The sequence below is a fragment of the Lolium rigidum genome, chromosome 7, assembly GCF_022539505.1.
Source record: "Lolium rigidum isolate FL_2022 chromosome 7, APGP_CSIRO_Lrig_0.1, whole genome shotgun sequence".
NCBI classification, from domain to species: Eukaryota; Viridiplantae; Streptophyta; class Magnoliopsida; order Poales; family Poaceae; genus Lolium; species Lolium rigidum.
In genome coordinates, this window is record NC_061514.1 from 109850096 (window position 1) to 109861508 (window position 11413).

General features: G+C 49.0%; 1 long non-coding RNA gene across 5 annotated transcripts; it reads right to left on the reverse strand.

The window, feature by feature from the left end:
- Positions 1 to 7388: 7388 nt before the first annotated feature.
- Positions 7389 to 9906, reverse strand: LOC124676376. 5 transcript variants are annotated; one of them, XR_006993594.1, is made up of 6 exons: positions 9795 to 9906; positions 9574 to 9630; positions 8827 to 9066; positions 8312 to 8740; positions 7796 to 7861; positions 7389 to 7518 (listed from the first exon to the last, which is right to left on the reverse strand). It is a non-coding gene; the product is annotated as an uncharacterized LOC124676376 (long non-coding RNA). The 5 variants fall into 5 exon arrangements; XR_006993596.1 differs by having other exon boundaries at positions 8312 to 8494; positions 8654 to 9066; XR_006993592.1 differs by having other exon boundaries at positions 8312 to 9066.
- Between the last annotated feature and the right edge of the window lie 1507 nt (positions 9907 to 11413).

Consider the following 11413-nt stretch of genomic DNA (forward strand, 5'->3'; position numbering starts at 1 on the left):
CCCCCATCAATCAAATGTGGGATCACACCTTCAATCTGGCCATCAGACTTAGCCCGCTCTATGAGTATTGCCAACATGTCCGCTACGATGTTAAACAACATCGGTGATAACGGATCCCCTTGGCGTAACCCTTTTCGTGTTTGGAAATAGTGGCCGGTGTCATCATTAACCCGGATAGCCACACTACCTCCATACACAAAATCGTATATTAGAGCGCGCCACTCTGGAGAAAACCTTTCATCCTAAGTGTCTCGTCGTAGAAAAGACCACTTGACCTTGTCATACGCCTTTTCGAAATCTAATTTTAAAATAACCCCATTTAATTTCTTAGAATGCATCTCATGTACCGTCTCGTGCAACACTGCCACTCCATCAAGGATATTCCTTCCTTGCATAAAAGCGGTCTGTGATGGTTGAACGACATGATCCGCAACCGTATTAAGTCTAATGGTGGCCACTTTCGTGAAAATCTTGAAACTGACGTTTAATAGGCAGATAGGTCTATATTGCTGAATCCTTTCTGTCTCATTAACCTTCGGTAACAAAATTATAGAGAAAAAGAGCTTTCCTCCGGAGGACCGAACATGTCTTTATAATAATTAGTAATGTAAGATTTGAGTTGCTCGTGGCCTTCAATCACCCCTTCATCTTGGATAAGAGAGTGAATACGCTTTTTTCGATGTCTGCCATTGGCTAATCCATGAAAATATCGCGTATTCAAATCACCTTCCAAAATGAATTGGGCTTTGGATCTTTGATACCATTTGAGTTCCTCTTCGCGAAGAAGACTCGCCATTTGTGCATTGGATTGATTCTTAAGATCAATCTCTTGCATGGACAGCGGTCTCACTTCCGCTATGGCCTCAAGATCATCAATCTCTTTAGACAAGCGAGCCTTCTCTTTTTTCAGAATACCAGCCATATGAGCAGCCCAACCAGAGAGATGTTTGCGCATAACACGCATCTTATTATTCCATCTCAATATTGGAGAGCCACCTCGAACTGGTCTTTCCCAAACCGTCTTAACCATCTCATGAAAACCCTCACGATGTAACCAGCCAAGTTCAAATTTGAACGGCCGCTTACAAACAGATCGAGGATTTCCAGTGGTTAACAGGATAGGAGCATGGTCAGACAGTTTTTCAATACGTTCTAGTGCGCGGACGGACACCATAGGATATTTGTGTTCCCATTCGGTATCCATCAACACGCGATCTAGTTTCTCGTATGTGGGTTCAGTAAACTCGTTGGCCCAAGTAAACCGTCGACCGGACATGAAAACCTCTCTTAAGTCTAAGCTATCAATGACAGCATTAAACAAGAATGGCCAATGTCCATCGAAAATGCCTTTGCTTTTCTCATGAGGGAATTTCAGCAAATTAAAATCCCCTCCGATTAAAATCGGGTGCGGATTATCTTTTGCAAGATTTACCAACTCACGTAAAAAGTCAGCCTTAAAGGCGTCTTGGGCAGCACCATACACATCGACCAGACTCCAGATGAAACCATCTGCTTTGCGGAGTGTCATCTATGTCTCTGCTACATAGATGACACTCCGCACCAAACACGCGCCGAACCTTCACGTTGAGTTCTTGGTGCGTCGCAAATTCTTTTTGACGTTCTCTTCAGAAGGATTGTAGAACTGTCTGTTGGATTGTAAATGAGCTCAGGGGAGCCAGGTTTAGTACACGGCGATCATGAGATCGTGGGCGAGCAGAGGTGTGCGCAGACGCGTGCAGGCGCATGAATAGGGACTACTGAAGACTCGGACTACGGTGGTTACAACGGTACAGAGATTCAGGTTTCGACACCCCCCGCAGTCTGAACGGCACTTGGAGTGATATTCAGACTGGTTCGGAATTCTTCGAAGACGGACGTCGGCAGCCCCTTCGTGAAGATGTCCGCGTACTGTGAGCCCGTCGGGACGTGAAGAATACGAGCTTCGCCAAGCGCCACCTTGTCGCGGACGAAGTGCAGGTCAATCTCCACGTGCTTGGTGCGTTGATGATGCACGGGGTTGGAGGAGAGGTACACCGCGGAGATGTTGTCGCAGTAGACGATCGTGGCGCGCGTGGGAGGCCGATGAAGCTCGACGAGGAGCTGCCGGAGCCAGCAGGATTCCGCAACGCAGTTCGTGATGGCGCGGTACTCAGCCTCCGCGCTCGAGCGGGAGATAGTGTCATGCCGTTTAGATGACCATGAAACCAAGTTGCTGCCGAGGAAGACGCCGAACCCGGAAGTTGATTTGCGCGTGTCCGGGCATCCGGCCCAGTCCGCGTCGGAGTAGGCCACCAGGTCGTGTGTCGAGGCGCGGTGAAGCTGGAGGCCGAAGTGAGAAGTCCCACGGATGTATCGGAGAATCCTTTTGATGAGCTGAAAGTGCGCGTCCGTTGGTGCATGCATGAAGAGGCAGACTTGCCGCACTGCATAGGCTAGGTCGGGCCTAGTGATGGTTAGGTACTGGAGCGCACCGGCGAGGCTTCGGTACAGCGAGGGGTTCTCGAAAGGTTTGCCGGTGGTGATGGAAATTTTTGAAGTCGTGTCAACGGGAGTGGAGATGGGATGAAAATTCAGCATGCCAGCCCGGTCCAGAACCTCAAGCGCATATTGCTGTTGGCAAAGAAAGAGACCACGTGTATTGCGATGAACGTTGACCCCGAGGAAGTGGTGAATGTCGCCGAGATCTGTCATGGAGAACTCAGTTTTGAGAGAAGTGATAGTGGAGGCGAGGAGGGTGGATGTGTTGGCTGTAAGGATTATGTCGTCAACATAGAGGAGGAGATAGGCAACCTCGGAACCACGGCGAAAGATGAACAGGGAGGTGTCGCATCTGGAAGTGACAAAGCCCAAGGAGTGAAGAAAGGTGGTGAACCGGGTGAACCAGGTTCGTGGCGCTTGTTTTAGGCCGTAGAGGGATTTGTTGAGGCGGCAGAGGTGTGTTGGATGGTCTGAATCAACAAACACGGAGGGCTACTGACAGTAAACAGTTTCAGCCAGCTCGCCATGAAGAAAGGCGTTTTTGACATCCATCTAATGGATTGGCCAGGAATTTGAAGTGGCGATGCTGAGAACAACTCAAATTGTGGCCGGTTTGACCACGGGACTGACCGTCTCGCCGTAGTCGATGCCAGGTTGTTGCGTAAACCCGCGCACCACCCAGCAAGCTTTGTATCTAGCCAGTGTGCCATCCGGATGGAGTTTGTGTCTGAAGATCCATTTGCCTATCGCCAAATTAACACCTGCAGGCCGAGGCACAAGAGACCAAGTATCATTTCTCATCAAAGCATTAAACTCATCTAACATTGCGTCATGCCAATGGGGGTCTTGTAGTGCCACACGGTAGGAAGCTGGAAGGGGGGAGATGTGTGTTGTGGAGGCTGTGAGGTTGAAGTGCTGTTTGGGCATGAAATAACCGGTTTTGCCGCGGGTCGCCATTTTGTGTGCGTTTGTGGGTGGACGTACTGCGATGGCACGAGGTGGGACAGGTGGTGGAGGTGGCGTGGTCTGGTTGGTAGGTGAGGGCTCGGTGGGACCAACGGAATCTGGAGACGCGGGATTGGGCGTAGTGGGCGAGGCAGATGATGTGGGGATTTGCGCAGGTGTGGTGGGATCAGCGACAGGGGAAGGGTGGTCCGGACTGGGTGGGTCAGGTGTGGTGACAGTGGTTGGATCGGAGGTAGCAGGCGTGGGTGGTGGTGGGCCAGGTGGGTGAGGTGGCGTTTTGTGGTTGGCAGGTGCACGCATCGACAGAGCCGGGCGTGTGCCAATCGTTGGCAATGATGGGGCGCCGATCCCGGGGGAGATCCGCTCAGAGGCGATGGGATCCGATGTGGCGGGTGGGTTTGGGGCGTCTGGTGGGGCGGAGTATGGAAAAATGGCCTCGTTGAAGACTACGTGCCGCGAGATGTGAACTTTGCGCGTCGTGAGATCGAGGCAGCGATAGCCCTTTTGTTCCCTAGGGTAGCCGAGGAAGATGCAGCGTGCGGAGCGTGGCATGAGTTTATGGGCAGCGGTGGAGGTAACGTTGGGAAAGCATAGGCAACCGAAGGTGCACAGGTGGTCATACAAGGGTGGAGTGCCAAAGAGGAGGAAGTGAGGAGTGTTGTGCTGAATGGCACGTGAGGGACGTAGATTGAGCACATGATTGGCAGTGTAGAGGGCTTCCACCCAGAATGTGGGAGGTAGAGTGGCGTGAAAGAGGAGTGTGCGCACAATGTCGTTTGTGGTCCTAATGAGTCGTTCGGCGCGGCCGTTCTGGGGCGAAGTGTAGGGGCAGGACAAACGAAGAGCGACGCCGTGGGAGGAGAAGAAAGCGCGCAAGTTGGTGGTGAGAAATTCATCACCATTGTCACATTGCATGCATCGGATTGTTTTGTTAAATTGTGTGTGAATATAGAGGAAGAAATTCTGGAGTATTTGAAAAGTATCTGATTTGTTAGTGAGAGGAAAGACCCAGGAGTAATGCGAGTAGTCATCAAGGATAATAAGGTAGTATTTGTAGCCTGAAAAGCTAACAATGGGAGAGGTCCACAAATTACAGTGAATTAAATCAAATGGTGATGCAGCTCGGAAATGAGATAAAGAGAAAGGTAAGCGAGAATTTTTGCCTAATTGACAGGAATCACAAAAACTAAATCGAGGAGTGGCTTTATTACATGAGGAAAGAAAATCTAGGGGTAGATGAGCCAGAGCTGCATTGCTAGGGTGACCAAGCCGACGGTGCCATAAATCGCCAGAGAAGGTAAGGGCAGAGGTGTGCTGGTCGTCGTTGGTGCCGTGGAAGGGATACAGATCGCCCGAGCTATTGGAGCGCATAAGGAGACGCCGGGTAGCCAAATCCTTCACAGAAAAGCCAAACGGATCAAACTCCATCAAACTCCACAGAAACAAAATTATCGCGCGAGAATTTACGAGTGCTGATGAGGTTTTTGACTATGTGTGGTGAGACGAGCACATTGTTGAGATAAAATGGGCGAGATGTGAGTTCAGCAGTACCGCTGGCGACTATGGGTAGACGAGAGCCATTGCCTACGACGATATGTTGTGAATTTGGCTTAAATGAGGAATGAGAAGTGGTCAATGTACCTGGGTTACCGGTGACATGTGATGAGGCGCCGGAGTCCATGACCCAATCTCCGCCGGAGGCGTGGAAGGCAGATCCGTAGCTTGGCGCGTTCTGGTACATGGTGGTGTAATCCCACGACGTAGGCTGGTCGGGAGCAATGGCGGCCGCAGGTTCTGGCGGTGGCGCGGTGGAGTGCACGGTGGAGTTCATGACGGGGTACGCCTGGGTTGGTGGGCGGGGACGGGAGCCGAGCACGCCATGGGCGTTTGGAGGGATCCAAGCACGAGGTGGGAACGGCATAGTGGCAGGGGCAAAGTAGCCATACCACGGGAGCTGGCCACCACCGCGCCCCATGAAGGTGTCCCTAGAGCCACGCCCGCCGCCAGATGGTGCGCGCCCACGTCCATGATCGCCGCCAGGGGGCGGAGGAGCACCGTCGCCGCGGCCGCGGCCAGGGTGCACGAACCCGGGGATGGGGTTTTTGCCCTTGTAGTTGGGGCTGATGTATCCGGGTGGAGGTGGCTGCCCGCCACCGGTAGGCTGCTGGCCAGAACCGGCACCGGCACGGGTTTGCCCGCGGTCGCCGTCGTGGGCGACCATGACCTGAGAGGCGTGCTGGAGCTGTTCGGTGTCGTCGTCGAGCTCGGAGTGCTGGAGACGGGCGTAGGCGACGGCGAAGGAGGGGAGCGGATCGGCGTTCTTGAGGAGTTCGGCCTGGAGTTTGAAGCGCTTGCCGAGGCCGTCGATGAGTGCGCCAGTGAGGTCGGTGTCGGAGACGGGACGACCAATCGCAGCAAGATCATCAGCGAGGCCCTGCAGTTTGCTGGCGTAGTCTGTGATGGAGAGATCGCCGCGCGGACAATTGTGGAAGGCCTTGCTGAGGTAGAGGTAGCCTGATGTGCCCCTGTCGAGGAAGAGGCGGCGGAGACGCATCCAGGTGGTGCAGGGCCGGCCATCGGAGCCCTGCACTAGGCGGTGAAGATCGTCGCTCAGGGTCGCCAGAAACCACAAAGATATGTGGAGATCGACGGCCTCCCAGGTGTCGTCGGGAGACGCCGGAGCCGCCCCTTCGGTGATGTGGTCAACCGCTTTGTACATGGTGAGGAGGGAGGTTATGGTCTGACGCCATTTGGAATAGTTGGCGCCGACGGTGTTGACCTTGTAGGAGATGTAGGTGGAGATGTTGATGGCAAGAATGGGGTGGGATGTGGGTGGGGAAAAGTAGGGGTATGGCAGTGGTATGTATCCGGCCATGGGACCGGCAGCGGCGGCGCCGGTTGCGACGGAGATTGGATCGAAGGCGCCGGCGAGGTTGAACGCATCTGGGGAAGGGGTGGGCGGCGCACGGGGCATTGGAGGGCGTTGTTGGATTGGGGTGAAGAGGGTTTCGTCAATGGGGTTGATCGGAGGTACGGGAGAGAAGGAGGAGTTTGTGGCCGAGGAGGTTCCGGCCATGTTTTTGAGCCTAAGCTCTGACTAGCAGAATGCCCGTGCTTCGCTACGGAGTAAACGGTAGTTAATATCTTTCAGATGTCGGTATATACCTAAGAGCAGGGCCAGCGCAGTATACAATTTCTGCACGTGCAAGTAAAAGCACCTTTGGCGTTGGAGATTTTTTACCTGTAGCATGTAGCCTTTTTATCAATTCTGTGCAAACTACATATTGATGCTCTAGAAAAGCTCAAGCTTGAAACATCAGAGAGGGAAAAGAAGAGAAGGCAAGACATGTCAGGGCGTTAGAAAATTCAAACCTAGGCTTGAGAAAAATTCAGAAGCTAGCTAAACTCATAACAGAACTACGCCAATGAGATTTTATTTCAGAATAGAGTTTGATGCGAATACATCAATGTTAATAATACAAGATTCAACATAAGGTTCTAACTTTGACGGAAAATAAGCTTAAATCTTTAGCATTTTGAACACAGAAAAATGAGCTAGTCTCTAGTCTAGTCTCGTGATTCCAAAAGGTTTTCTTGATTCACTTAATGTTGAGAAAATTGTAATCAGAAATAAATTGGGTACATAACCCTTTCAGAACTCCCAAAAAAACAGAATATGAACAGATACCATGAATCAACAGAAAAATTACATGTACAGCAATTGCTTTAAGTTTGTCATAGTCCCAAACAACTGAAATCTACATAGTCGAAACTGAACTAAAGTTAGTCATGTATCCGCTTGTACAAGACATTTTGTAAGAAACTAATTGCAAATCTGCAGCTCTAGCTATCTTTCCCAAAGGTTGAGAATCCCGAGTATGAAGCAAAGAAGAATATAAAGAAATGCATTACGTCGGCTCCTTCATTCCAGCTTCTTCGAAAACATAATAGATAGCACCATCTGCCGTTTCACGGTGAAGTTCCAGAGTAGCACGACCAGTGCGGGGGCGTGGCCACTGAGCAAGTAGTAGGTGCACAGGTTAATGGGACAACCCCCATCGCCACGCTTCAATTCTAGATCAGCCGAAAATGATGAGCTGCAATAAATTATGGAAAGCTAATGTATATCTAAACTTGAGACATTAAGATAAATGTATTTCAAATATTCAGCTACCTATTCTAAACACTGGGCAACACACAAATGCCAAGTTTGTGCGGAACTCAAATGGAAACTATCCCTGAACCAAATTAAAGTTGGACACTCGCATGATTTCCTAAGCAAGCGGATGAATCAACAAACAGCTTGAGCGGATAAAGCATCCCAAACCATGTAATGGGATGAACTCGTCACCTGTGTGATATCCCCATCTACCTCAAATTCGTCCTCTTCAAGCATCATACACCATTACTTCCCCTACTGAAAAACATGACACTAATCAACATACCAAAACAGGAATGGGAGAAAAACATGACCGAATTTTGAAAAATATCTCTACAAAGCATCCAAATGAAATGAACGGGGTTTAGCAGAAGCATCAAGATGGAATTGAACATGTTTATGTTCCATTTTAGTTTGGACAAGAAAAAAAACTGATCCCAAAATATCATGTTGCATTAGGATCTCATCCAACTGAAATGAACATTTAACGCAAGCATCAAGCTGGAACTGAACATATTTATGTTTCATTTTAGTTTGGACACTGACAAAACTGACCCCAAAAAATCATGCTGCATTATGTCTTAAGTAGTCATGGACAATGTTCTTCCAACAGAGATTACACCATTTCAACATAGCTATCTAAATTGATTGTTCCGTTCAGACTACCGACATCAAACAAAATGAATCTTGCTTTGCAAATTACACTACCTGCTATAGCTCTTGTGAGTAGCAAAGAGATTTTTCGATCAGCTGAACCGAGTGTACGCCGACACTGGGTTGGGGCTTTGCCAAGTGAAAAAGGACCGAAGAGTTCTAAACCTCCCATTCATGTTGGCTCTGCCTTCATCAAGTGTACTTGTATAGCCAAAAGCGGTGGCATTAAGAATAAATCTACATGAGTATATGGTTTGATCAGTAGAGTAGCTGCTCATTTGTTGTACTTAATGTGTTTACCACCCCTAAACTACTCAAACGGCAGGTATTTTTTTATGAGTTTGCTCATATGGAAACATGATGATGAGACGGATGAGGAGATAAAATAACATTTACCTCTGCTATGTACTCCGGAAGCTGTTCAATGGCATCATTCACCTGGAAGATCATATGCCCAAACACTCGCAATCAGCTATTTCATCCCTACAAAGAAACATGTAGAGAACACAATCAAATCAAGAACATCAACACATGAGCCACTGTAGAAAACATAATATAAATTCATTCACCTATTATTTTAAGCAAGAAGGTCCATAAAGTAGAGGTATCAGGTATATCTCGTATGGCACAGCTTTTCGACCATTGATTAATCAGTTGTAGGTCCCTTCCACAAAGGCTTGCTCAAGCTCGCTCAACTGCATATTTGATGCAAGGATAGTCTAGGGCTCTCATAGGATGAAGTACCAGTTCAGGGTAGAATTCAGCTATTTTGTTCTCAACCAGCAGCCTCACGAGATTAAGCCCCAAAACTCGGGTGAACAATCACATTAGTCTAGTGAGCGTGGGATTATGCCTCTGAGTGGGATTCGACAAACATTAGCTTAGCAAATATAGTATTCCAAATAGAATATTTATGTGGAAATTTCCGTCTTTTAGCTAGACGTAATTCAATGCAAATAATAATCCAATGTGCAGAAATCTTAAATTTGTCTCGTAAATAAGAAATATGTAATATCTTAATTCCAAGAAAATTCTAAAAAGGTCCACCGATAGACACGAGCCTAGAAATTAATACATCTACCTATCAATATAAAATCAATACAAGTTCAAATTAGAAGATTATTTAGTACTCAGACGAACAAAATCATCATATTGTCTTCCACTGAACATTAGATTATTCAGTACACACCAGTACATGAGTCATGAGGGATCAAGATGCTTATTGCATCCAAATAGAACTACAGATCGAATAATCTTATTCAGAGATCTCTAAAAATAGAAACACATTAGTTGCCCTTTCTTGCAAGCACACATACGCATAGTGAAGGCACATACACATCATGAGAAGCAGGCTCGTCTCGTCCGGATGTTTTCTCAGCTTGTAAGCAACAATAGCTCGCATTGGCAATTCCACTAAAGTAATTCCACAAACAGTTGGTAGGCACCGATCGACTCCTAGGACAAAGTATAACTTGATGTGAAATCTGCTACAGAGCCGGCGAATAGCTACGGGGATCAGCTGTGCGTACTCACTCACCGTTTTTCCATTGGTGGTGGCGACCGTGAAGTCGTTGCCCTGATCTTGGTACCTCGCAGTCAACTCACGCCTCGCCGGGATTCTCCAGCCACGCCTTCGACCCCACGATGATGTTGAACGGAGTCCCCTGTCGACCCAAAAAAAAAAAGAGAAACATGTCAGCTGGACGAAGAATGACGGCGCTGGCGGTGGCTCTTGTGGGTAGGAGTGCCAAGTGCAGACCCTTGTCTGCGGAATCACGCGGGGAGGTGGCGGTGGTGGCCGGCCACACCGTGCGAGGGGCACGATCCAGAGGCAGGGCACAACTTAGGCGCAGCGTGGGCCGCAGTGAAGTCGACGATGTGGGCAGGGGACGGGAAGCTGGCATGCAGATGCAGGGCGTTGGGCAGGCGGTGGCCACTGGGTGGGCGAGTCGCAGTAGCGATGGGTTGGGTGACTCGGCGGCAGGGGATTATTAGGCGGACACACGGGCGAGCATGGTGAGTTTCCCGCACGCGGTGGAGGAGGTCAGGAGCGGCGATGCTCGCGCGGTGGAGGGCGGCTGGGAAGGGCGCTCGCATGATTGGGGGCGGCCGAAGGGGAGTAGTTGCGAGATATTGACCACAAAAAACGCGGATAAGCTGTTACATATTACGTTGAGATAAATCATCTTGGTAGGATAAAGACGTGTGGAGAGGGTATTATTGTCCATCCTAAAAATGTGACACCAGGCATTCACCAGTTTACTTTTAATAGTAGAGATACCAAGAAGGATTGTAGAATTGTCTGTTGGATTGCAAATGAGCTCAGGAGAGAGCCAGGTTTAGTACATGGCGATCATGAGATCGTGGGCGAGCAGAGGTGTGCGCAGACGCGTGCAGGCGCATGAATAGGGACTACTGAAGACTAGGACTACGGTGGTTACAACGGTACAGAGATTCAGGTTTCAACATCTTCGACGCTACCCAGTGCGGAATGCAGCAAGAGAGTATGGCTACAACTACGAAACGGATAAATTAGATTTATGAATGTCGTCGCGCAGAATGGCGGATTCACATTGAAGGCCCGGTCCATGGTCGACCGGCGAGTCCCTCTCAACCATTCATGGTTCATGGTCGTCATTTTTACATGGAGGATCGAGCACTTTTTCCATCGAATTTTTGGAGACGCTTGGGCCATGGAGCTACAAACTGAGTCGTCAGCTGAATTCTCGAACAGATTTTGCGGTGGAATTGAGGGGTCCACTGACTCAACATGTCCCCTGTCTCGCCGCATTGATGAACAGAAGTTGATCGTAGCTTCAGCCACGGCCTCGGAGATGAGATGTCCGCTCGAACAAGCTGTAGGATGGGTCCTACAAGAAGCCAAGAAGCTTCTCCTTCCGGTGCGTTAAATCTCGTTGGAGAAGATAACCATGAGTCACGTTGTGCCACGGTAGAACTAAATTCTCTACCTCTCATTTCAAAGTATCAGCCACTGTTGAGATTCGAGAGACAGAAAAAAATACTTGATAAAATTCAATGCCCTTCTGCAGAGTTTCCCAGCTTTGGAACTGTAAGCAGTCAGTGCTTTTCCATTTTGACGTCTAAAATAGTTGCCTGTGAAAACTGGAATATGATCAGGTAGACTTTGGCTACTTG